Genomic DNA, 26,685 nt, shown 5'->3' on the forward strand with positions numbered 1-26,685 from the left:
CACAGCCCAAATCAACATTTTAAAAAATAATAAACTGGTACTTTTTATGCCTGTAGAGTTCACAGTCTCAAAACTTTTCTCCATGACCATGAGGGCTAGAAATTTACTTCCTCCTCCCCTGTCTTGAAAGCGGAGATTCTCATTAAATCATATGACTTAAGGAGCTGAGACTTTAAAAAACAAAACAAAACAAAAAATATCACACAAGTTGACAATACTGCTGTCCTCCTGTTAGCGAATACTTCCCAAGTTAGGGGATCAGCACGGCACAAAAATCTATGCACGCAGACCCAACTGCAGGATTAGTGCTTTGGAGTTTGTGCAGTACTTTGAAAATATGAAGTGCTACATAAATGCAAACTTTAATATGATATTATATATTAGCAATTGAAACCAATTCATTGACACCATGACGATTGGAGATCCTCTATCTGCTGCAGGCTTCATCCACCTTCACAGCTGTTGTAACATTACACAACAGTTTCACCTCCATTGTGCAATTATCCTCCGTCTGCTCTGCCGTTAGGGACTTCTTGGATCACACTTTGTCTGGAACCTCGACCTTAACCGTTCTGCCATGGCTGACCCCAAGGGATTACATGACTCCAGGCAGCATTGCTCTCGGGGTCATTGAGACATGCAAGTCTCTCCACCACTACAAGGTGGTGATCCTCTATCTGTCAAGGATAGCATGGTGACTGTTGTGCACCAGTCTCCCCACTTTAAAAGAAGTTCCATAGAGGCATCTTCCAATTTTTGGGAAAATGACAGTGCACAAGTCAAAAGTCCGGTGGCGATCGGCGAGTGGTGACGGGAACAGGACAGAGAAATCTGGAAGTTCCTAGTCACAGACTGACACACAGGCGGTGTGTGTGTGTGTGATATAGTTGCCTTGCTCAAGGATTGAGGCAGATCGAGCATCTCAACAGCTGCACCCACGACTGAGCAGTCCTTTTTAGGATCCACTATGCTCACCCCACATGGGGAGGGGGTTAGAAAAGGTACCGTAAAATAGTCTTGCCTCTGTTTTTCCTGGCTGGATAACCGCATCCAGCGGGATCACCACCTCAGTGGTCGAAAATGTAAGAAACTTTTAAACTTTGGAACTTGGAACATATGTACCCTGATGGACAACTCAAACAGTTCCCGACCAGGGTGACATACAGCCATTATTGCTCGTGAATTGAGTCAGTTTAACGTCGATAGTTTCGGACAAAGTAGCAATAGAAGAGCTGATGAAGGACAAAGGAGGATACACCTACTTCTGCAAGGGAAAAATCTATAGATGAACCCCAATTGAATGGAGTGGGCTTTGCTATAAAGAACAAGCTCATAAGGTGCCTCTATAAGGTACCAGTTGGCATCAATGAGCGGTTTAGGACACTCTGATTGAGGCTCACCAAAAATCAACAGGCAACTATTGTGAGCGCCTATGCACCAACACTGGATGTCGATGAGAATGTAAAGGAAGATTTTTATTCTCAGTTGGAAACCATTTTATCAGAAACCCCTACAGAAGATAAGATCATCCTTCTGGGGGATTTCAATGTATGTGTTGGACGAGACTCAAACCTGTGGAAAGGAACAATCGGGAAAAAGAATTGGCAAAAGCAATTCAAATGGAATTCTGCTCCTGGCCAAGCGTGCTGAACATGAACTTATTATTACAAACACTCTTTTCCGACAAAAGGAAAAGTCCAAGACACCCACGGTCAAAGCACTGACATCTCCTCGACTACATCATAGCTCGTGCCCGAGATCGTAGTGACCTACTTCTCACAAGAGCAATGACAAGTGCTGATGACTGTTGGACTGATCATCACCTTATTCGATCCACAATGAAAATTAAGATCGCTCCCAAATGGAGGCTGCAAAATAAGCAGGTCAGGCACAAGTTGAAGGTTCAAGATTTGAAGGACCCTATTAAGTATGACCAAGCAGTCTAAGAAGAACAGCTCCCATCAGAGTTTCCGGAAGAAACTGGGGAACATTGGAGTCAGTTGAAAGCAGTAATCATCAATGCCTGTGAGCAAACTATAGGTTACCAAACCAGAAAACATCAGGACTGGTTTGATGAGAATGATGCTGAAATTGAGCAACTCATAAATGAGAAAAGAATGGCATTTCGTGCTTGGCAGAATGACATAAATAGTAATATAAGGAGAGAAGCTGATGCCAGTGTAAAACCAGAGAACTCAAGAACAAATGGTGGACTGAGAAAGCGCAAGAATGCCAACATCTCATGGAAATCCACAGTACATGTGGTTTCTTTATTGCCACCAAGGCTGTATAGGGGCCAATTTGTCATGGTACGAATCCTCTTCGCTCTAAGGATGGAACCACACTTCTGAAGGACAACGAAGTCATCAATTCTTGCTGGAAAGAACATTTTGAAGATCTCCTTAACTGTAATTCTATGGTTCCAGATGAAGTCCTTGAGCAAATCCCTCAACGACCATTTAGGGTTGAGCTCGGATACCCTCCCAATTTGTATGAGGTACACAATGCCACCAAACAGATGAAGAACAACAAGGCAGCTGGTCTAGATGGGATCCCTGCTGAAATCTTTAAAAACAGTGGACCAGAGCTAATTCGGTAGCTTTTCCTGCTTATCCTTAAAATCTGGATAAAGGAGGAGATACTCAGTGAAATGAGGGATGCCCTGATTGTCACCCTCTTCAAGAAAGGGGATAAAGTGGATTGTGGAAACTATCGTGGTATCTCCCTCCTAGCCATTGCAGGTGCGGATCCTTGCAACCTACCTTCTGCCTGTCAGAAGAAATTTTACCGGAATCACAGAGTGGTTTCCGACCACGTCGTGGAACTGCAGATATGATCTTCACAGCACGGCAGCTGTAAGAAGAGTGTCAGGAGCAAAACCAACCACTGTACATGGCTTTTATTGATCTAACTAAAGCCTTTGATTCCGTGAATCGCCGGGCCCTCTGGACTGTACTTTCTAAGATTGGATGTCCTGATAAATACATCAATGTCCTACAATTGATGATAACATGAAAGCGACTGTTTTGAGCAGCACTGGCTCCCAGAGAGAACCTTTCAAAGTACAAACAGGAGTCAAACAGGGCTATATAATCGCTCCAACCATGTTTGCGGTTTTTATTGCCATCATTCCTTACTTAATTGCTGGGAAGTTTACAACTGGTATTTGCAAAAAGAAAAGGAGTACTTGTGGCACCTTAGAGACTAACCAATTTATTTGAGCATAAGCTTTCGTGAGCTACAGCTCACTTCATCGGATGCCACAAGTACTCCTTTTCTTTTTGCGAATACAGACTAACATAGCTGTTACTCTGACAACTGGTATTGAAATCATTTACAGAATGGATGGAAAGCTGTTCAGGCTTAGCAGGCTGAAAGCCAAGAATAAGATTTCCACAACATCTATTGTGGAACTTCAGTATGCGGATGACAACACAATCTTTGCCCACTCTGAGAAAGATCTTCAAACGATCTTGAATGTGTTTGAAACCAAGACATGCGTAAGCATTGGCACTCTTAATATCAAGAAGACTAAAGTGCTCTATCAGCCCTTTCCAAATGAGGTATTACATGCCCCATCTATAAAAATCAATGGAGTGGCACTGGAGAATGTCGATCATTTCCTCTACCTTGGAAGTCATCTTTCATCCAAGGCAGATATTGATGCAGAAATTCAACATCGCCTGAGCTGTGCCAGTGTAGCTTTTTCTTGTTTACGGCACAGGGTTTTTGAAGATCACGACACTTGAACAGACACCAAGCTTCTTGTTTATCAAGCCATTATTCTCCCAACACTGTTGTATGAGTCCATAACTTGGACAACCTATAGACACCACTTGAAAGTCCTTGAGAGGCACCATCAATGCTGCCTTTGTAAGATTCTGAAAATCAAATGGGAAGACAGGTGCACCAATATTAATGTTCTGGAAGAGGCAAAGACCACCAGTATTGAGACAATGATCATCTGTCAGCAATTCAGCTGGACTGGTCAAGTTGTCCGGATGCCAGACCATTGCCTCCCAAAACAGGTCCTGCTCTCTCAGCTGAAAGAAGGGTACCGTAACGTGGGTGAACAATGGAAGCGTTACAAGGATTTGCTGAAGGACAACCTAAAAAAGTGTAATATTGACATTGACACTTGGGAGACACTTGCGTAGGATCGCTTAAAATGGAGTGAAGTCCTACGTGATGGTCCCTTGCATTTTGAACTTGCTCACTGACAAGCCGAAGGGGACAAGAAGTGCAGGAGGAAGGAGAGACTGGTTTCCAGTCATGGTCAACAGCCTCCTGCTGAGCCTGAAAATATCTGTCCTCATTGTAATAGAACTTGTGGTTCAAGGATTGGCCTTATTAGCCACCTGAGGACCCATAACTCCCATGGAAGATGATCATACTCGGTAACGAGTGATCTTCTATCATTAGTAATTGTGATCAGAATTGGCACCTCTAATTATTAAAAAAAATAATAATCAAGATTTAAAAAAAATATTTTTCTTTGTCTGCCTCCTGAGTTTTTAAACCTTTAAATTGCCTGCCCCCAATTTGTGTGTGACTATTCCAGGTTCAAAATTTAACATTAAAAATGCACATAGTGCGAGCCTTCCACTATGGGAAACTCCTTTTATCCTAGCCAGCCACTCTCTCCATACACCTTCCTTATCACTGCTCTATTTTCCTCCCTACCACATCCAGTTTCCTGTCCCACTCATAGGTGGATTAAGCTTTTGTGGGGCCTGGGCCAGAGCAAGTGGGGGGCCCTCTCCACCCCTTCTGCTGCAGTCCCCAGGGCCCCTGGGCACAGGCCCTGTTGGCCCGGTGGCTAATCCCCACACTGGTCCCACTCTCATTCTGCTTCTGTAGTCTCCTATAGGTCTCACTTGACCGCTGTGTTTTCCCTCCTTTTCCTCTCAATTTCCCTCTCTGTTCCCATACTTTAACCATAGAGTTCCAGGTAGCCATCTTCCCTGAGAACAGCTGTTGAGCCCAATTAAAAGCAAAGGGAGAGGACAGTCATCTTTACTGGAGATTAGCCTCATTTCCATATGTGAAGACTATAGGGAAATCAAGCCATTTTGACTGAGTGCCATCTGAAACGTCAGTCACCTTCTTCCTCCAAGGTGCCTGAGCCCAGCAGGGGCATTGAGAGCACAAGAGTGACAGTTCTCTTGCTCTCAGTTCCAAAGCTGGTCTCACTCTGCTCTGCAGCAGCTAGGAACTACAGCTGCAGAGGAAGATTGGCTTCACCCCTTCAGCCCTGGGTCCAGGCAGCATGGAAGGTGTCTGACTCAAATGCAGCAGGGACAAGAGCTAGATAGTGGGGAGGGAAGAAAGAGTAGTTTGAGACAAAGGGCCAGACAGGTGGGACAGGCTGGGAAAAAGAGATTGGGACTGGCAGCCAGGGAGGGAAATGACTGGTTAGGGGGACAGGAAGGAGATGGAGATTGAATGAGGAAGTGGGGAGTCTGCGACTAGCTGGGCAAAGAATATAGCACTAGCAATCAGTGGAGAGGAGGGGGCCAGATCTGACAAGGAGCTGGTGTGCAGGGAGAAAACTGGGACAAGGATCTGGCACGGGGGAGGAGGTAGACTGACTGAGATTGGATGAAGAGCCTGGGAAGGAAGGAGAAACAGTGGCAGACAAATGGAAGTCGGCATGGGGGAAGGGAAGACCGATCAGAGACAGGGTAGACAGGAGCCAGGAGGGAGGGAACTGGTTGGGCTAAGAGGCTGGGAGTGCAGGTGGGACACAGATTGAACAAAAACAAAAACAGTGAGGCGTACTAGTGGCACCTTAGATACTAACAAATTTATTTGGGCGTAAGCTTTCGTGGGCTAAAATCCACTTCATCAGATGCATTCATCCACTCCATGCATCTGATGAAGTGGGTTTTACCCCACGAAAGCTTATGCCCAAATAAATTTGTTAATCTCTAAGGTGCCACTAGTACTCCTCGTTGTTTTTGCTGATACAGACTAACGCGGCTACCAGATTGAACAAAGGACCTGGGAGTGCGGTGTGACAGATGCAATTCTATGTAAACAGGCAATACACAAAGATGATTGTGTTAACTTTATAATATATGTCTCTTTATGGGCAGGCTCATGATTGTATTCAGGGCCAAACAGGTCAGATAAGGTGCGTTTCCTGCAGGAACTAAAGACAACAGCAGATCCTCAATGCAATGCAAATCCCCAATATTGCAACAATGCAGGTAAAGTACCTTTTGAAGTTTCACAGCACCACCCCAGGGTGAAGTTCATATCCTGGTTCAACCTGGTTCTAGAGGCCTAAATACAAAGGACTGTTTTAAGGGATGGCTCTAACCTAGGGAGAGGCTGGTACACAGACGTCATCTGGAAACTGACAGGCATGAGACTGTGTCCAACAAAATCAGTCCCTGTGAGAGGGCCTGAAGTATTTTAGAACGTATCAGAGTCTCCACATGAAAGATGGGTGACTGCCTGGAAAACCAGGGATGCATGTTAGCTGGTCATTGTTTTAAGATGTGTGTTCTTTGTAATAATTTTTTTTCTAAATAAACAGTACTTTGGTTTAATGAGAGCTGACTGATCACCGGCTACCCCTATCATTGCCTCAGAGAGTACAACTGCAGGTGCTGAACTGAACTCAGACCTGCTCTGGTGATCACAGTGAATTGAAAGAATTGGAAGCTTAAGACTGTGAGCTAGAGGGAAAGCATTAAGGCATCCCACCCCAAGAAAGGTGATGGCTAGTGGCCTCAGACCTACCTGGGGCACCCTCATGGAAACCATGAGGGGGTCAGGGGTGCAGTTAATTCAAGAACTGTGATGTGGTGAATTGTGACAGGCTGGGCCTGGGATGAGAAGCCTGAGGAATGGAGACTGGGACTGGAACAAAGAGCCAGTGGAAGGACATGGACAGATTGCTGGGAATGGTGCAGAAGTGTCTGTTCCCACTACAGCACACTCCTCTCCAACACCTGAAATGGAACCCTAGATTCCTGAGTCTCGCCATTCCTCTGCTGTCAGCAAAACCTGTGAAACACAGTGGCAAAGTGTCCCACCCCACTCTGTGCTGGTCCACCTAGAGAGGATGACAACTTATTACTGTTAACAGTGACTCCATTAGCTCAAGCGGCAGAGGTCTGTGAAGTGGATCTAAAGGTTCCAACCCTGCTGATGTACCATGGAAGTGTTAATAGGAAACCACATGATAGATAGGCCACATGTTTTTTCAATTTGCTTTTTTGAAAAATTTAAGATATTACGCACAAAAAACTCCCTAAATTAAAAGATTATTTAAGTTGCAATGTTAAAATTAGAAAATACCAGAATTATGGTTGCCTGTGGAAACTTAGTTCAGCTTCCTGGGGCATATGCATTATGACACAGTCTTTAATTACATGATCACATACATTTTTTCTCCACAGTGACCCCTGCCTCTTCATTGCCCAGAATGAACAGTGTTCACTGAATAAGCAGCTATTCAATATTTTGTTTTATTCTCACTCAGAGTGTGGCCCTACTCTGAAGACAGAATTATTAATTTTCTCATGGGCTTTCCTGTAGTACTCATCACTATAGTACAGAGGTAGGCAAACTTTTTGTCCCGAGGGCCACATCGGGGAATAGAAATTGTATAGCGGACCATGAATTCTCACAAAATTGAGATTGGCATGCAGGAGGGGGTGCGGACTCTGGGGTGGGGCTGGGGATGAGAGGTTTGGGGTGCAGGAGGGTGCTCCGGGCTGGGATTGAGGAGGGGTTTGGAGAGAGGGAGGGGGATCAGGGCTGGGGCAGGGGATTGGGACGAGAGGAGAGGCTATGGGGTGCAGGCTCTTAGCAGCGCTTACCTCAAGTGGCTCCCAGAAGCAGTGGCATGTCCCTTCTCTGGCTCCTATGCTGAGGCGCAGCCAGGCAGCTCTGCATGCTGCCCCATCCTCAGGCACCATCTCTGAAGCTCCCATTGGAGCGCGTAGGAGCCGGAACGGGACTATGCTGCAGCTTCCGGGAGCTGCGTGATGCGGCCCCCGACCCAGTGCCCCTGACAGAGCGGGGCTGAGCCGCAGAATGCGGCCCCCGACCCAGTGCCCCGGACGGAGTGCCAGAGTGGGGCTGAGCTGCATGGTGCCTCTGAGTGCAACCCCACCCCCGCCCTTATAAATTAAAAACACTTTTTATATATTTAGCACATTATAAATGCTGGAGGCAAAGCGGGGTTTCGAGTGGAGGTTGACAGCTCGCGACCCCCCATGTAATAACCTTGTGACCCCCTGAGGGGTCCCGCCCCCCAGTTTGAGAATCCCTGGACTAGATGATCATAATGGTCACTTCTGGCAGAGCTGTGACTAGGGATATTAGCACCTGGGGCAAGCAAGCATATTTGCTCTCCCTTCTGTTTTTTCGTAATTTTTCTGCCCCATTTGGCTTTGCACCCTGAGCGGCTGCCCTGCTTGCCCTGCCCTGGTTATGGCCCCGCTTTCTGGCCTTGGACTCTATGAATTCTCCATCCCATTCCTTATGCAACCTAACAGTTAGATTGCTTTTTTAAAAGTGCAGCTGCACATTAAGGCAATGTCTTCACTGAGTGTCCACAGTGACACTCAGGTTCCTTTCTTGAGTTGATACTGTTAATTTAGAACCTTGTCAGGTATATGAGGAGTAATAAGGTGCTTTGCATGTTCTTGTCTTTTGTTGTTGTTGTTTCTTTTGCTCTTTTGGTTGCTTTTTTCTTTTTAGACTTGCTAGCCAGTAAATCTGTTTCTGTAAAAAGTGGTATTTGTGTTTGTTAATATCACTTTGCACAGCAGCAGACTTGCTAGCTAGCTGGGAGGCAGTGAAAAGTTATATCAACAAACATACAAATATCACTTTTCACAACAGACATACACAGCCCTGGCAAGCTGGGGGACAAATTAAGCCCTGCAGGGGGAGGTGTGTATGGAGGCAGCTAGGGGTCAGGGGTGAAGGATAAGGGAAGCAGTGGGTGCCTGGAGGGATGGATGGGGAACTGGGGGAGACAGCAGGGCCAGGAGTGATGGGGGAGAGACCAGGGACCAGAGCCCTATAGCTGCACAGTCAGGCATGGGGGCTGGAGCAACAGGAGCATGAGGGATTAGCCTGGGGCTGGCTCCCGCCATCGCACAACTGGGGGCCAGAGCCTGAAGCCCAATGGCTGGAGCCAGGTGCCCGCCACCACATGGCCGGGGAATGGAGCATGCAGCTGAAACCATAGGTGCCAACTCTGTGGGTGCTTCGGGACTGGAGCACCCATGGAAAAAAAATAGTGTGTGCTCAGCACCCACCAGCCACTCGCTGATCAGCTGTTTGGCAGGGCGGAGTGGGGACAGGAAGAAGTGGAGCGAAGGTGGGCCTTTAAGGGAAGGGGCAGAGTGGGGGCCGAGCCTCAAGGTGGAGGAGCATCCCCCCCTCCCAGAAAAATGAAAGTTGGGGCCTGTGGCTGAAACCTGGGGCCGGAGGACACCGTGGGGTCAGGGGCGATGGGAGGCTGGGGCTGGATGCCATTGCCAGAGCCCAAACCACGTGGCCGCAGCCCGCTGCCATGCGGTCAAAGCCCAGAGACGGGGCCCGAAGCCCCACGGTCAGAGCCCAGGGACAGAACCAGAAGCCCCACGGTCAGAGCCCAGGGCAGGCGCCTGCTGCACGCCCGGGTCCAGAGGAGGCGGTGGGGGCCAGGGGCCATGGGAGGGGATGGTGAGCCTGAATGCAAGCCCAAGCCCCAGCCCCAGCCCCACTGCCCCCAGGGTTTGCGGCTCCTGAGCGGAGCGGGGCGGGGCCATGGCTTAGCCCCGCCCCCATCCGCCAGGGAGGCTGCTGCCGCAGGAGAAGCCCCTGGTGGGCGCCCCAGCCTTGGCTGTGGCGTTTGGGAAACGCCAGGCAGCCGCCAGCCGAGGCTCAGCCGCGGAGCTCTGCACGCAGCCCCGGGCTGCCCGTCACGCCGGCCGCTCACGCAGCGCCAGGTAAACCCCCGATGAAGACCGGCCCCAAGCGAGCGGAGCTTGGTGGGAAGGGGAGGCGCAGGAAGGCGACACTCCGCCTCTCCCCGCCCTCAGCGCAACGCGGGCGGCTTGCTCCGGCTGAGCCCCTCCCTCACGGGGCGCGGACCCAGCTGCCCCCCTGTTTCTAACGCGCCCATCCCCGCCGGCTCCAGCCTAGGCAGCGGCGCCGGATCCCGAGGCTCCCGCTGCTCTGCGGGGGGGAGCGGTATCCGCCCGCTTCCCGCCCCAGCCCGCGGGGAGCGCAGGGCTACCGCGGCCCTTACCTGAGGAGGCGGCGGCGGGGCAGGGGCAGCGCGCCCGGCTCGTGCTGGCCGGCGCGGCGGCGGGAGCCGCTATTTAAGCCTCTGAGGCGGCGCCCAGGGAGCGATGGGCGGCGCTGGCTGCGGGCTCGGGGCCAGGCGGCGCTGACGTGCCGGGGCCGGCTCTGGCTGGCACCTTCTGCGACCTTGAGCTCCGGGCGGGGCGAGCAGGCCGCGGGCTGTGCCCCGGCGCGGCGGCCGCCGGACCCCGCCTCGCCTCCCCTCGGCAGCCTGAGGGAGGCGGCGAGCCGCAGGGCGGGGGGGGGAAGCGCAGACGGGCCGGGCCCAGCGGCTCCCGGGGCGGGAGGGGCAGCGGCCAGGTCACAGAGGTCGTGGCGCGGTGTCTAGCCCAGCAACAGCCACAGGCCCCCATGCAGGGACCCGAAACTCCCGTGGGCCCCGGGGGGGGGCAGATCCCCCCCCTCCCCGCGCGCGCCCTCGCTGGTGCAATGTACAGCCGGACCTATTCCCTCCCGCAACGGCAGGGCAAGGGTGTGGACGCTGCCATAGGAGTGAGTTAGTAATACACACAGCCCAGTACAGCGGGAAGGGACCTGGATAAATCATCAAGTCCAGCTCCCTGCGCTGGGTTAGGACCAACCACTAAACCCAGACCAGCCCCACCAGTTTGCCTTATGAGCGGCGTGTTTTGCCGCCTGGGGCCAAGGTGCCCTGTTCTCCTTGATTGGCTGGAGGGAAAAGGGAAGGCTGAGCTGAAGAGCTCTTCCTGGTTGCACTCCCTAAAACTGGTTAGAATACACTTCTAAACAAACTATTGCTAGTCGGGGAAGATGGGAGATTTCCCAGCGGATTAACTGAAGAGCAAACACACACAGGGGGGTATTTTAAAGCCAGCTAGGAGAAAAATACAAAAGTGCCCCGGAACGGCTAGAAAGTCATTTATTATCAGCAGGAGGAGTAGCATAATTTACTATTGTACCCCACCCTTCTCATTATAGGGCCCTGGTTTCAGTTGCTTATAATTTTGCCAGAGGGCTGAAGTGTTTCCAGGCCAGGTGTGGGCCTCAGGTGGAGTTGTGGATTTTTTTTTTTTTAAAAGCTAAAAGGGGTATTCAGCAATTTCCAAGAGTGAGGCTAGGGAAAAAATATATGTAGGCTTAGACTTCAGTTCTTATTTTTTTTCAATTTTGATGATTAATATGGTTACCTCAGTTTCACTAGAAACCAACCCAGGGTTACATTTATATTGGTTTTATTAAATGCCGCTATTGGATCAAACAGAAAAAGGATGGAGCTTATTCATGCACCCACACACTCATGCAGGTGGAGAATTACCGGAGACAGCAGAGGAAGGCAAGAAGCCGCAGTATAGTAGATGTGGTGTGTCCACCTGCGGTCACGGATCCAGGCCGGCGAGCAGGTCAAGAAGAAGAGAGATTGTGAGCGTGCTTTCTTCCTTTTATTGGAACTGGGCAGCTCCTGTCACTTACACTGAGTTTTCCTTCTGTGTCCATCACCGAGAAGCATTGCCAGACCTTATTGTTTTCATGCATATCAGGTTCTTCTTTTCTTTACAGCATCCCGTGATTGCCTTCTCAGGGCAGATTACATCAGACACGCCTGGCTCCGAGCTCTTTTCTCTTTGCAGTTCCTCTCCACCCAGTCCTTGTTCACACGCCCTTATGGCGTCATGCGATGTTGCAAAGCTCCGGGGTTATACAAGTGGTAACTGAAATGGTTACAAAGCTTGCAAAAGTTATAAAATTTAAAAGTCTATGCTAACAATGACTAAAAGTTACGTTTGCAAAAGGTTACAGAACTTAATGATCATACTAGCAATGACTGAAAAGTTACAGATCTTACAATCGCATTCTACTGGATTGAGCGGAGGCTTTACACAAGAAATATAAATTTTTGTTTTTTCCAATTTTTTATTTTTTATTTTTGTGGGAAACTAAGTGGGATAGGGTTGGGATTAGGGATAGGGCAGTACTGACAAGAGGGCTGCAGGACTCTCTACACAGCCCAGGGGCCCAAAACACTCAAGTGCAAGGTGTGGAGAAGACTGCAGTCCTGGCCAAGCAGAACAGACACTGTGCTCAGGGCTGCAAGGAGAAAGTTGAGCCTGTGGCCATGGGGGAGGCCACTGACTCTGCTGCTGAGCTGTTCTGTCTGGGGTGGCCCCCTGCGCCTGGCTGATGAGGAAGTGAACAAAGCCATGACAGCGGGGCTGGGTTAACTTTTTGTGGGCCCGGCGCCAAACATATTTGTGGGTCCCCCCGGGGAATGATTGTAAAAGGGGCCAGGGGCAAAAGCACAGTGGGGGGGAGCTAGGGTTGGTCCCTGGAGCAAGGGAGGGGCCACGGGTAAACAGCAAGCGCAGCAGGGCTGGGGAAAGGGTAAACAGGATTCCCCTCCCCCCTCCCCACATAGAGCAGGTACCTACCTGGTTCTAGCGCAGGGGCAGGCAAAGTTTTTGGCCCGAGGGCCACATCGGGTTTCCAAAATTCTATGGAGGACTGGTTAGGGGAGGCTGTGTCTCCCCAAACAGCCAGGAGTGGCCTGGCCCCCACCTCCTATCCGACCCCCACCCCATCTGACCCCCCCCCGCTTCTCGCCCCCTGACAGCCCCCCTGGAACTCCTACCCCATCCAACCACCCCTTCTCCCTGTCCCCTGACCACCCCCAACCCGCCACCCCTGGCTGCCCCCTGCCACCCCATCCAACCCCCCTCTCATTCCTGACTGCCCTCCTGGGACCTTGCCCCATCCAACCCCCCTGTTCCCCACCCTCTGACTGCCCTGACCCCTATCCACACCCCCACCCCCACCCTCTGACCATCCCAACTCCCCTGCCCTCTATCCAACTCCCCCTGCCCCTTTACCATGCTGCCTGGAGCACCAGTGGCTGGCGGTGCTACAGCTGTGCCACCCAGAGCACCAGCTCAGGCCATGACTCTGCAACTGAGCTGCCCAGATGCCCAGAGCATTGTGCCAGCGGCACGGCTCCCTGAGACTGCGGGGGAACAGCAGGGTCGGGGCCAGGAGCTCAGGGGTCGGGCAGGAGGGTCCCGCTGGCTGGATGTGGCCCACAGTCCATAGTTTGCCCACCTCTGTTCTAGCCCATTCTCTTTGTCTCTCTCTGCACTGAGCTGCCCCTCCTCCCGCAGCAGCAGGACAGGTTCTCTTCTAGCCTCTTGAGGTGGGTGTTGGGAGTGGGAGGAGCGGAGGTTAACGTGGTTACTCCTATAACTGGACTTTTAGTTTCCAGTCAGCACTGCTAACCGGACACTCAGCCCTAGTCTACACTGGGGTGGGGGGGTCAACCTAAATTCCGGCGTCAACAGGGAGCACGTTCAGGGATCAATTTATTTGCATCTAGATGAGACGTGATAAATCGATCCCCGATAGATCGATCATTACCTGCCGATCCGGGTAGTGAAGACCTGCCCTTAGGTCCTGTTTTCTACTGGAGTTTCCAGTCTAAAACTGGATACCTGACAACAGGGCTGCCAGAAAAGCCCGGGGTGGGGGGGAGGGAGCAAGTGGTGGGTGGACTAGGGAGTGGAGAGGAGCTAGTGGGCAGAGCCATGTCTGCTGTACTGCCCAGGTAGGTTGGAGACTGTGGGGATCAGCTGACAGTATCCGCAGCCCAGGTGATGTGACAGCCAGTGGTGGATTTAGAGTTAGTGGGGCCCCCCGGCCTTGTGTTCAGCTTCATTTTTGGGGCCCCTCCTTGGGACCCAGCCAAGATAAAGAACATTCTCTCTTATCTCCCCCCGCTCACATTTTTCATTTTTTTCTTCATCCTCCTCCTATAGGTAATAGCAAATAAATGAAAATAAAGTGAGGTACCTTGACTGTTCTTGTAGTCTAATTTATTTTTCCACAGACCACTTGGAAATCATGGAGTGGACCACTCGACGGACCACTTAATGATCTTTCCAAATATTGTTTGTACCATTAGCTAACTATTGTAAAGTGCTTTGGGTAAGAGCGCTTTATAAAAAAAAAATCTTAAAAAAATGTTGGGGTGGTGGGTCTGGCCAGGAGCTAGGGTGAAGGAGGGGGCTCAGGGTTCGGCAGCAGCTTGGGGTGTGGAGCGCTTACCTGGGGCCGCTCCTGTTTGTTGCAAGGGGTGCAGGTGGGAATGGGAGGGTGCAGGAGCTCCAGTTTGGTGCTCAGAGTGGGGGTGGAGATGTGGGGGGGTGCAGGAGTCAGGCATGGGGTGTGAGGAGGGCTGGGCATGTGTGGGGTGTGCAGGAGTCAGGGCAGGGGGCTAGGGGTGTGGGCTGGGGTCATGGGGGTGCTTCGCCAAGGTCCTGTCCCCGCCTCTTCTCGTCCTCCTCCCAGGAGCAGCGAGTGTGCTGAGGCTCCGCTCATCCCCCTCCCTCCTGCTGGCAAACAGTTGATTGGCTGCAGGGAGAGAGGGAGGGAATGTAGCCCCCTCGGGGAAGAGGCAGGGGAGGAGCTTGGCTGCTGGCAGAGCCTGTCCTGCTGTAGCAGGAGCCGGCAGCAAGAAACTTCTCTCCTGTGGCGGCAGAACAGGGGGCGGAGAAGAGTGGTCCAGGCTGGGGCCCCTTTGGACTGTGGGCCCGGCGCCATGGCGCAAAATCCAGTACTAGGCTGCAGAGAACTCTCTGTTCTGCCAAAGGGCTGGTGGCACCTGATCCCTGCTAGCACAAGGTGTAGGAAAGACATCCTGGCAAAACAGAACAGAAACTTCTGCCTAGGACTGCAAGGAGCAGGGTGAGCCTGTCCCCAATCAGGAGCCACTCAGCAGCAGGGTGGCCTCCCCTACAGCCAAGAACTAGTTCCACTCCTTGCAGTCCTAGCCCAGGGATCTTCTGTCTTCCTGGCCAGGACCATAGCCTTCCTTGCACCTGCAGGGATCCAGGTTCATTGGCCCCATAGCTGTGCAGGAAGCCCTCTGTAGGTCCGCTGTCATGGCCCTGCTCCCTCTCTCCCTTGCCAGAAGGGTTGCAGAGGGCTCTATCTGCTGCTGCGGGGCAGTGACACCCAATCCCTGTAGGTGCAATGTATGGGGGGAGGTTGCACTAGAGCTGTTACTGATGGAGATTTTTTTTGTCGATTCTGGAATGTTGGCTGAAATTGATGTTTACAGTCATCTACTAATTTAAATCAAATCCTACCAAGCCTAAATATGTTGTTTTGTTCATGTTAAAAAATGCTGGTGACCTTTTGTCTGGAAAAGCTTTAGAGCCACCATGCTTTGGAGCAGAGACTTGGAGTTTGGCGGGGGGGGGGGGGTGGCTTTTGTGTCAGTGACGTGCCTATGATGATCTTCCAAATTTGGCCAGTTTATAAGCCTTTGAGAAATTGCAGTTTGTACTTGCTTGCGTACTTGCTAGAACTTAACAGCTAAAATCTTTGAAGATTCTGTCCTTGCTAAGCATGCTTCAGCCAAGGTGAAACAGAACTCTCCGTGCAATTACATCTCTGGGATGTGTTGGGTTTGGGTCCAGGCACCGGAAATGAGAACAGGGAGAGACTTTCTGCTGTGCTTTTGCTGACCATTCCTCTGGGCCTAGGCAATGTAGAAGAGGAAGCTTCTTGATTCCAATACAGTGGGGACAAGAACTGGTCCCAGGGTGAGGAAGTGAGAAACTGAGAGCTTGGGAGGAGATTGGGACTGGAAACCAAGTGAAGGGACACTGGGAGTGACTGGGTAAGAGACTGGAAGGAAGTGGGGAAAGGGACTGGGAAAGAAGACTAGCAGCCAGCAAGGGTTATGGAGGGGAGTGGGAGCCCGTGGGTGAAGGAGAGACTGAGATTGGATGAAGAGTTTGGTGTGGAGACTGGGGCTGACTCATCAAGGAGATTAGAATTGGGAATCAGTGGGGTTAGGGGAAAGAGAAGAACAAGGGTATGGGATGAGAACTGGCCCTGGCTGGGCGAAGAGACTGTGACAAGGAGCCAGGAAAGGTGTGTGTGTGTGTGGTGGGGGATGGACACTGAGACTAGATTGGGAGTCTGCGGAGAGAGACTGGTATTAGGAGTCACTTAGGACAAGGAATGTAGGTGAGGGCAACTGAAGGCCAGTTGAGGGGAGATATCGGATGAAGAACTGGGAGGTGGGGGATGGGACTGTTTGGGCAAGGAGACTGGGGACACCGGCTACGTGGAGGGAACTAGGAATGGTTGGGCAAGAAGAATGGGACAGAGAACCCCAAGGGGAGATTCCAACTGGGAGGAGAAGCCTAAGGAGTGGAGACTGGAATGGCTAGATGAGGAGAATGTGACTGGGACAAGGAGCCGGGGTGGGGAAGAGATAGGACTGGGACAAGTTGTCTGTGCAACCATACTTCAGTCTTCTTGTGCATAGACATCATTCTATAGAGTATTTAATTACATGATCACATACTATTTTTCTATAAGAACCCTACCTCATTCACTGAACAGACTGACCAGTGTTTACTTAATGAACATCAATTCAATATTTGCAGAAACCACTGTGCAAAGCAATTCTTAGACTTAAAATAAAATTATGAAACTCTAAAGATACTCATTAAATGTGAGATACAGGCTTGGAAAGGAGCTTCTTTGATCTCACTATTTATAGGCACTCTTGTAAGTATTTCTAAGTCCTGTTGAAAGAGAAGTTTGAAATTATTTGTATTGTGATAGTTCCTAGAGGCCAGGGCGCCACTGTGCTAGGCATTGCAAAAACAGAGACAGCCCCAATCCCAGGAGGGTATGCACTACCCATTTCTCAAATAAAATTTCAGAAGTTCAGACAAGAAATGCAAAATGACCCAATCAGCTTGATAGAGCAATTCTAGATTAATTGTCAATAGAAAAAGCCCTCATGTCTCCAACTGTAAACATGTATTGGAGCTATAATGGTACAATTACTGCATATGGTGAGATTCTGTACAAAGTTCATGATATCATAATACCACACACCATGAATTTATAAATGCTAAGCATAATTCATAGTGCCTCTATGGGTGTTAAAAAGTGCAAATGCAAAGCTCAGTTCTGTTCTGGCCTGATATGAATGCTGCCATCAAAGAAAACATGTCCAAAGTGTGAAATCTGAGATACAGTTAGGAAAACAGGATTCAAAAGAAAGTCTGAAATCACTGAGATCCTCAATCACAGGTTGGAGCAAATCTTTCTGAATTAAATTGGAAACGCTACCTTTTAATAGTAGGCTACTACTCAAATTTATTTGAAATAGAACTGGTGCAGAAAACATCAAGTAAAACTGTAGCAACATACTGTAAATTGCAGATCTGTACTTGGTAATGTTAGAATATCAAAATTTACTTCACATTACTTTATTAGACTAACCAATTCAGAGGTTCACGAGCAGGACAAAAACCTCGGTGTCAACATTCACCAATCTGTTTGAACCAAACATAATTAACCCTGAAGTAGTTACAAATGAGCTATGTGCCAGGAAGTTGGAACAGAAGAAATACTATGACAGGAATGTCAAACCATTGCCCACATTGCAAGTGGGAGAGAATGTTAGATTGCAAACACAGTGGGTGGCAACAAGCCAAATTCACAGGGATATATTTGCACCAAGGCTATATGCTATAGGGTGGCTTCTTTTCATACTTTCTATATTTCCTATGTAGTGGGATAGTTTGCTCTTGTGCCCTTAATAATATCTCCTTGAAAAACTGCCAACTCACACTGTTTTTCCCCTTAGATTTGCTTCCCATGGGATTTTACCTACCAATTCCCCGAGTTTGCTAAAGTCTGCCTTCTTGAAATCTATTGTCTTTATTCTGTTTTCCCTCCTACCATTTCTTAGAATCATGAACTCTATCATTTCATGATCACTTTCACTCAAGCTGCCTTCCACTTTCAAATTCTCAACCAGTTCCTCTCTATTTATCAAATTCAAATCTAGAACAGCCTTACCCCTATTTGCTTTCTTCACCTTTTGAAATAAAAAATTCTCTAATGCATTCCAAGAACTCGTTGGATAATCTGTGCCCTGCTGTATTATTTTCCCAAAAAATGTCTGAGTAGTTGAAGACTCCAGTCACCATGAAGTCCTGTCCCTTGGATGATTCTGTTAGTTGTTTAAAAGAAGCCTCATCCACCTCTTCTTCCTGGTGAGGTGATTTATAGTAGACCCCTACAATGACATCATCCTTGTTTTTTGACCTCCTTTATCCTTACACAGAGACTTTCAACAAGTCTGTCTCCTATTACCATCTCAACCTCAATGCAAGTGTATACATCTTTGATATACAAGGCAACACTTCCTCCCTTTTTCCCTGAGCAAGCTGTACTCTTCTATACCACTATTCCAGTAATGTGTATTATCCCAGCTGTGATGTCAACTATGTCATAATTGTGATTATTCACTAGTATTTCTAGTTCTTCCTGTTTACTCCCCATTCTACTTGCATTAGTGTACAGACATAAAAGATACTAATTGGATTTCCCCTATTCTCTCCTTTGTCCCTGCTATAATTGCCCACGCTCCCCCCAGCTTCTGACCCTTTGTCCAGGTTTTCATCTTTTTGTCTTACCTGTAGGCTTGTGTCTCCTGCCCCTGTCAAACCTAGTTTAAAGCCCTCCTCACTAGGTTAGCCAGTCTGTATCCAATATGCTCTTTGGCTTCCTCGATAGGTGGAAGTCCTTAGAAGTCCTTCTTGAATTGCATCCCGTGGTCAAGGAAGCTGAAGTCGAAGCCCTCCTGGCAATACCATCCACACAGCCATGCATTGACCTCCAGGATGAATTTATATGCCTGGGAATGATCAAAGAGATCACCACCTATGCCCCCAGCTCCTTCACCTTTATTCCCAGAGCCCGGTAGTCACTTCTGGTCTGCTCAGGGTCACATCTTGGAGTATTATTAGTGCCCACATAGAATCATAGGACTGGAAGGGCCCTCGAGAGGTCATCTAGTCCAGTCCCCTGCACTCATAGCAGGACTAAGTATTATCTAGACTATCCCTGACAGGTAGTGTTTGTCTAACCTGCTCTTAAAAATCTCCACTGATGGAGATTCCACAACCTCCCTAAGCAATTTATTCCAGTGCTTAGCCATCCTGACAGTTAGGAACTTTTTCCTAATGACCAACCTAAACCTCCCTTGCTGCAGTTTAAGCCCATTGCTTCTTGTCCTATCCTCAGAGGTTAAAAAAACACTTTTTCTCCCTCCTCCTTGTAACAATCTTTTATGTACTTGAAAACCTATGTCCCCTCTCGGTCTTCTCTTTTCCGGACTAAACAAACCCATTTTTTTTTCAATCTTCCTTCATAGGTCATGTTTTCTAGACATTTAATCATTTTTGTTGCTCTTATCTGAACTTTCTCCAGTTTGTCCACATCTTTCCTGAAATGTGGTGCCCAGAACTGGACACAATACTCCAGTTGAGGCCAAATCAGCGCGGAGTAGAGCAGAAGAATTACTTGTCTTGCTTACAACACTCCTGCTAATGCATCCCAGAATGTTTGCTTTTTTTGCAATAGTGTTACATTGTTGATTCAGATTTAGCTTGTGGTCCACTATGACCTCCAAATCCCTTTCCGCAGTACTCCTTCCTAGGCAGTCATTTCCCATTTTGTATGTGTGCAACTGATCGCTCCTTCCTAAGTGGAGTACTTTGCATTTGTCCTTATTGAATTTCATCCTATTTACTTCAGACCATATCTCCAGTTTGTCCAGATAATTTTGAATTATAATCCAATCCTTCAAAGCACTTGCAACCCCTCTTAGCTTGGTATTGTCCACAAACATTATAAGTGTACTCTTTATGCCATTATCTAAATCATTGATGAAGATACTGAACAGAACTAGACCCAAAACTGATCCGTGTGGGACCCCACTCGTTATGCCCTTTAGCATGACTATGAACCACTGATGATTACTCTTTGGGAACGGTTTTCCAACCAGTTATGCATCCATCTTATAGTATCTCCATCGAGATTGCATTTCCCTAGTTTGTTTATGAGAAGGTCATGTAAGACAGTATCAAAAGCTTTACTAAAGTCAAGATATACCATGTTTACCGCTTCCTCCCAATCCACAAGGCTTGTTACCCGGTCAAAGAAAGCTATCAGGTTGGTTTGACATGATTTGTTCTTGACAAATCCATGCTGACTGTTACTTATCATCTATTGTCTTCTAGATGTTTGCAAATTGATTGCTTAATTATTTGCTCCATTATCTTTCTGGGTACAGAAGTTAAGCTGAGTGGTCTGTAATTCTCCGGGTTGTCCTTATTTCCCTTATAGATGGGCACTATATTTGCCATTTCCCAGTCTTCTGGAATCTCTCCCGTCTTCCATTACTTTTCAAAGATAATCACTAATGGCTCAGATATCTCCTCAGTCAGCTCCTTGAGTATTCTAGGATGCATTTCATCAGGCCTGCTGACCTGAAGACATCCAACTTGTTTAAGTAATTTTTAAATTGTTTTTTCCCTATTTTACCTTCTGACCATACCTCATTTAGACATCCAGTCACTACCAACCTTCTTGGTGAAAACCAAAACAAAGAAATCATTAAGCACCTCTGCTATTTCCATGGATGAGTATCATGGGATATTAGTCAGCGGGCCAGATGATCCTCGACAATTTCCACTCTAAGTTCTTTCTTGTCTTTCCTTTGTCCCTGCTCTGATCCCCCCGACCGTCCAACCCTTCACCCAAGTCTCCATGTTTTTGACTTACCTGTAGGGTTTTGTCTCCTGCCCCATAAAACCTAGTTTAAAGCTGCCTTGTCTTTGTAAAATTCACTGTGATGGTCCAGCCATTAGCACCTGAATCTCACTCACCCTTTGAGTAAAAATGGGGGTCAAAAATGTTTCCTTGATAGAGGAATGGTATAAGGAGCACAGTGCAAAAGGCACAAAGGGTGGGGGGTATTCATTAGGGCCAAAAGTACAATATTTAAGTCCCAGAGAATGGGAAAGTCTATCACTGGGGGAAATGCGTGGATCATTCCTTTCAAGAACTTGGACACAGTTGGATGTGTGAATGTAATATGTCCTTGAATTGGAGGCTGACAGGCAGATGCTGCTGAAAGCTAAAGGAACTCTTAACTAGGCTGATTGAATGTTACAAGAATAATAAATAATAAATAGTCCATAGAAGCCTTTCTGCTTTGAATCAAAATATATTGTACCTTGGTGGAATAGCTCCTATCTAGTTCACATAACAAGCTAGCATCTATGCTGTCATATTGTGGGGAGGGATAGCTCAGTGGTTTGAGCTTTGGCCTGCTAAACCCAGGGTTGTGAGTTCAATCCTTGAGGGGGCCATTTAGGGATATGGGGCAAAAATTGGGGATTGGTCCTGCTTTTGAGCAGGGGGTTGGACTAGATGACCTCCTGAGGTCCCTTCCAACCCTGAGATTCTATGATTCTATGTAGAGGCAAGTGATCTGGGTGTAGGATCAGGCCCTGATTTTGTGAAATAACATCCACAAGATCTGGAAAAGTGATGGTTGCTGGGTTAATAGATGCATCAGTTTTGAATACCAGAACTGACATACCTATACTAGTGCTCAGTATTAGGTCTTCATCCGGTCCTACTTTTCTGATGACGCTGGAGACTAACAGGATTGACAAGAAGGCATGTATCAAGTCTCTGTTTCACTAGATCAGGAATGCATCCAAAAGGAACCAGGGGCTCATACCACCTCAGGAGCAAAATGCCTGGCACTTCTTGTTCAAACTGGTGGCAAGGAGATCTGTAGTGGAAAGACCCACTGAGGACTGAGAGTCCATTCATGACTGGTAAAGGACTTCAGACTGAGTTGGTCTGTCACGTTGTTCTGAATAGCTGGTAAGTGTAGAGTTATGAAACTGAACTGGTGTTTATGCACCATCAATTAATCGCCTCCTGAGAGGGGATGATCTCACTTCACCTTGTTTGTGAACATAGTGCATTGCTTCAGTATTGTCTATCAGGACTTGAATGGTGGTCCCTTGGAGGAGGGGCTGAAAAGTTCTGCATGCTAAACATGTACTCTGAGTTCTAGCATATTTAAGTGTAAATGAAAATCTCCTGGGGACCACCAGCCTTGTGTCTGAAGATAGCCTACATATGGTCCCCAGCCTCTGGTGCTCCCATTATCAGAGTCCTAGTGGATGAATGGCGAAGCAAATGGGACACCTTGGCAGACTTTTTGCAGGACTTTCCACCACAATAGAAAAGATAGGACTTTGGGGCAACTATGACCCACAAATTCATGCAGATAAACTGAATTTAACCAGCCTTGAGAAGGCCAAAAGCAAAGTCTGGCATGGATCAATCACAAAAGTGCATGAGGCCGTGTGGCACAATAACTGGAGACAGTCCTTCACTGAGGTCCTTGTCCAGATATGGGAAAACTGTGTTGGCTGCCCAAATAAGACATCAGAGTTACAGAGAAAACTTCTGGAAACGTTCTGGTGCTGTTGCTAGCCCAAAGGGAAGGACTCTGAACTGGAAATGTTCTTGGCTCACCATAAATTGCAGGAACCTTCTGTGGGAGGGATGAATGTTTACATGAAAGTATTCAGAGTAACAGCCGTGTTAGTCTGTATTCGGAAAAAGAAAAAGGAGTACTTGTGGCACCTTAGAGACTAACCAATTTATTTGAGCATAAGCTTTCGTGAGCTAAAGCTCACTTCGAAGTGAGCTTTAGCTCACGAAAGCTTATGCTCAAATAAATTGGTTAGTCTCTAAGGGCCACAAGTACTCCTTTTTCTTTTTACATGAAAGTATGCATCCTTCATGTTGAGAGCCTCAAACCACATCCTTCCGGTGGGGCAGGGGCTATCGATACTAACATAGCCAACCTGACTTTTGACTTTTGAATAAAGATGTCTAGTTGCCGAAGGTCCAGAAAGGATCTCCACCCTCCATCTTTTGTGCGGGCTACACAATATGGGGAACAGAACCTTCTCCCTTGATACGGAGGTAGGACACGCTCTACTGCCCCTTGTAGGAGGGAATCAGTCTCTTGATGAAGAATCACCTCATGACAGTGGTCCCTGAAAGGGGACCAGGAAAGGGGTTTATGAGGGAGGACGGAAAGGAACTCGATGGAGTATCCTTGATGGATAATTTCCAAGACCCAACTATCTGTAGTTATCAAGTCCCAATTGTGGGTGAAGAGTGCAAGATGGCCCCCCAAAATAGTGGGGGAAGAGGTGGGTGGCATCTGTGGTCATAGGCAGATCTCCACTGAGATGTCAAAAGTAGCCTTTTGCAGGCAGTGGGGAATGGGTAGAGGGCATGGTGGTAGAGGGAGCCAAGAAGCAAGGCCTCTGAAACCTCTGACATTTCTATGTAGGCTCGGCTGGACACTGGTGGTAGAATGCTTGAGGAGGGGTGGTATTTTCTTGTTGGAGCCAGAGCGTAAATTCCCAGGGAGAATAGTCAATCTTGAGTCCCTCAGCAAGTGTAGGGACTCATCCGTTTTCTTGCTGGAGAGATTTAACTTGTCAAAAGGGAGGTCCCATGTGGTATTATGGAACTTCCTGGGGAAACCCAACGACTGTAGCCAAGAATCCCTCCTCATGACTATACCAGTGGCAAGGCATCTGGATGCTGTATCTTCGGCATCCACTGTAGCCTGAAGGGATCTTCTTTCCCTCCTTTATGAAGGACTGAAATTAGGCTCTGTACTCAAGGAGAAGCTTGTCCTTAAAGTCCACCAGCCTGCAATAATTGTTAAAATCATCTCTCGCTAACAAGGCCTGATAGTTAGCAATAAGGAATTGTGGCCATAGAAGAAAAGACTTTCTCCCCAAGATGTCCAACCTCTTTGAGCCCTTGTCAGTCAGTTTGTTCCTTTGATGTTTTGACCTAGCTCTCTCTGTAACTGTGTGCCACCAGAGAGTAAGGGTTGGGGTGGGAGAAAAATTCAGCTCCCTTGGTGGGGATGAAATAGTGCGTCTTGGCTTTTCTGGGTGTGGGGCACACGGTACTGGGTTGTGCCAGATCAATGGTACGGATTGTGCCAGACCAATCTAGCTGGCTCCATGATGGCCTTGTTAACTGGAAACGCCACCTTACTTGGGCCTGCAGGTTGCAAAATATCCAGGAGCCGGTATTGTGGGTCTTGGATCTTCTCCAATAGTATCTGGAGGTCATTGGCAATCCTCTGCAGTAGCTGCTGGTACTGCCTAGGATGGTCCAGCTGAGATGAAGAGGAAAGAGTGACTACCTCATCCAGAGACAAGGATGAGACTCATGTCAGTACTGTCAGAACCTGCAGATCCAGGTCAGTATCCTCCCCCTCATACTCTGATGGATCCAAGGTGCCAAAAAGGAGAAGTGTGATTCCTGGATGGGTCCCCAGGCATCTGCACAGGGATCCCATAAGCACCAGTAGGGCCAGAAAGAGGGGTCAGCCATTTGTGGAGGACCCCATGGCATCAGGTACCAGCGGTCCATCGGAGAGTCATATCTGGACGGGTAGCATCCAGATCTCCTTGACTGCCTTTCTGGGCTTGTCTCTCTCCAAGGAGATGGAGGAATGGCTGGCATGTCTAACTTGTCCAAGTCCGAAAACTGCTCTTCTTCCAACGGTGGGGCCATCGGTACTGGGGGCACTCCTGCCTCATGGCTGGAGAGGAGATGGCTGCTGATTCACCGAAGTAGTATCATCCACCAGTGTAGTAATGTTCCACAGCAGGCCAGGCCAGAGAGGATGGGAAACTGTGGATAAGAGAGGAAGATATCCTCCAGTGTTGTATATGTGCCCATACATCCCGGTGTTTGGGGGGGTTCCCAACAGTTGAGATTGATTTTTCCGTCATGTATCTGGAGGCAATGCACTCCTTGGACGAAAAAGCCGGTACCAATGATGAGTTCAGATCCCCACTCCTAGATGGAACCAGCAGATGACGGTCCTTGTGTTTCGGAGCCGGAGTTACCAATAGAACTAGTGGATCTTTCTTCTTGCACGCTTTACCTTTCACAGCACTTCATCTGTCTTAGAGTTGAAAAGGTCATGACCTTCAAAAAGCATGCACTCAATTATGATCTGAACCTCTTCTGTTATGTCCAGTTATTGCAGCCATGATGGTTTGCTGTTTGTGACCGAAGTAGCCATTGTTCTTGCAGCTGTGTTGAAAGCATCTAGAGCTGGTTTTAATGCCATGTTGGCAATCAGCTGATCCTCAGTATAAATAGACTTTAGTTCAGTTTTTGAGTCCTGCAGAAGTTTGTCCATGGGCTGGGAGATTTTTGTCCCATTGGAGGTAATCGTACTTCATTAGCAAACTTGGTAACTTGCTGCATGAACTTGGAAGCTAGCAGAAGAGTAGACCCTTTTTCCCCCACACAGGTCTAGTTTCTTTGGAACAATATCTTTAGGTATCAATCTAGGAGGGCCATTTTGTTTTGTTTTCTAGTACTGGAACCACTACTAGAATAGGATGGGTGTAAAAATACTCAAATCCCTGTGGAGGGATTGGTAAAAGCAGTCTGCTTCTTCAGAAATGGCTGAGATAGTGGCCAGGCTCTGCCACAGATCCTTGGCTGACTCAAGGATGCCCTCATTAATGGACATCACTAATATGACTGGAATCAGAGGGTGTAAGATGTCAAACAGTTTGTGACTTGTTTTTCATGACATCTACAGGGATCTGTAAGGTGTCTGCCATTTGTTTTGGTAGGTCTTGAAAGGCCTTAAAATTGTCAACAGTGAACAGTACTGAGAGGTTAACTGCTCCACCGGGTGAGGATGCAGGTATTATCATAGGTGCAAAAGGGTCTGCAATATTCCTGTTGGAGGCCATCACCATTCTGGAGATCTTGCTTTGCAAACTGCCCCGCTTCCTGCGCCCATCACTTCTCAGCTGTACAGGGAGCTACTTCCGCATCCACCCAACCCCCATGCATCCAGACCCCCTCATACTCAGACCCTCCCACCAAGCCCTGCACTCAGACCCCCCCCCCACAATGAGCCTAACTCCTCCTACACCTGGACCACCCCAACGAGCCACCTGCACCCAGATCCCCACCCCACCAAGCCCCAACCAGCTGCACCTGGATCCCCACCCCACTGAGCCCCACTCTCCCAGCCATCTGGACCCTCCACCAAGCCCCCCCACCCAGAACCCCCTGCCAAGCTCTATCTCCTCCCCCCCCATGCTGAGCCCCAACCACCTTCATCTGAATCCCCCTAGACAGTCCCATTACCATTGCACCCAGAACCCCCCAACAAGCCCCTGTGCATCCAGATCCCACTGCTCCCAGATCCTCCACTGAGCTGCCTGCACACAGATTGCCCCATACAGAACCCTCTCAACCCACACCTGGATTCCCCCTACACTAAGCCCCTCCACACTTGGATCCTGCATTGGTGATCCTGCCTGCCCACACCTAATGCACCTGGCACGGAGGGGCAGGGCTCTGGGTGTTTCTGGGGCAGGCCTGGACCTTGCGCTGTGTCACGGTTGGTTGCAGCCTCACTGTTGAGTCAGT

The 26,685-nt window shown here is 48.6% G+C and overlaps 1 protein-coding gene and 1 long non-coding RNA gene across 3 annotated transcripts in view; one reads left to right on the plus strand and one right to left on the minus strand.

Annotated features, from left to right (window-relative positions):
* TMEM171 (transmembrane protein 171) overlaps window positions 1-10,311 on the minus strand; it is a 33,801-nt gene extending 23,490 nt beyond the window's left edge. Inside the window, exon 1 of the mRNA XM_074952751.1 lies at window positions 10,265-10,311. The gene's annotated coding sequence lies outside the window, so the exon portion shown is untranslated. The remainder of the gene's footprint in view (window positions 1-10,264) is intronic.
* Window positions 9,806-26,685, plus strand: part of LOC141987423 (uncharacterized) — an 80,377-nt gene continuing 63,497 nt past the window's right edge. For both annotated transcript variants that reach the window (XR_012639524.1, XR_012639525.1), the window contains exons 1-2: window positions 9,806-9,962; window positions 11,585-11,700. This is a non-coding gene — a long non-coding RNA (uncharacterized LOC141987423). The remainder of the gene's footprint in view (window positions 9,963-11,584; window positions 11,701-26,685) is intronic.

Source organism: Natator depressus, chromosome 5 (genome assembly GCF_965152275.1).
Source record: "Natator depressus isolate rNatDep1 chromosome 5, rNatDep2.hap1, whole genome shotgun sequence".
Lineage (NCBI taxonomy): Eukaryota > Metazoa > Chordata > Testudines > Cheloniidae > Natator > Natator depressus.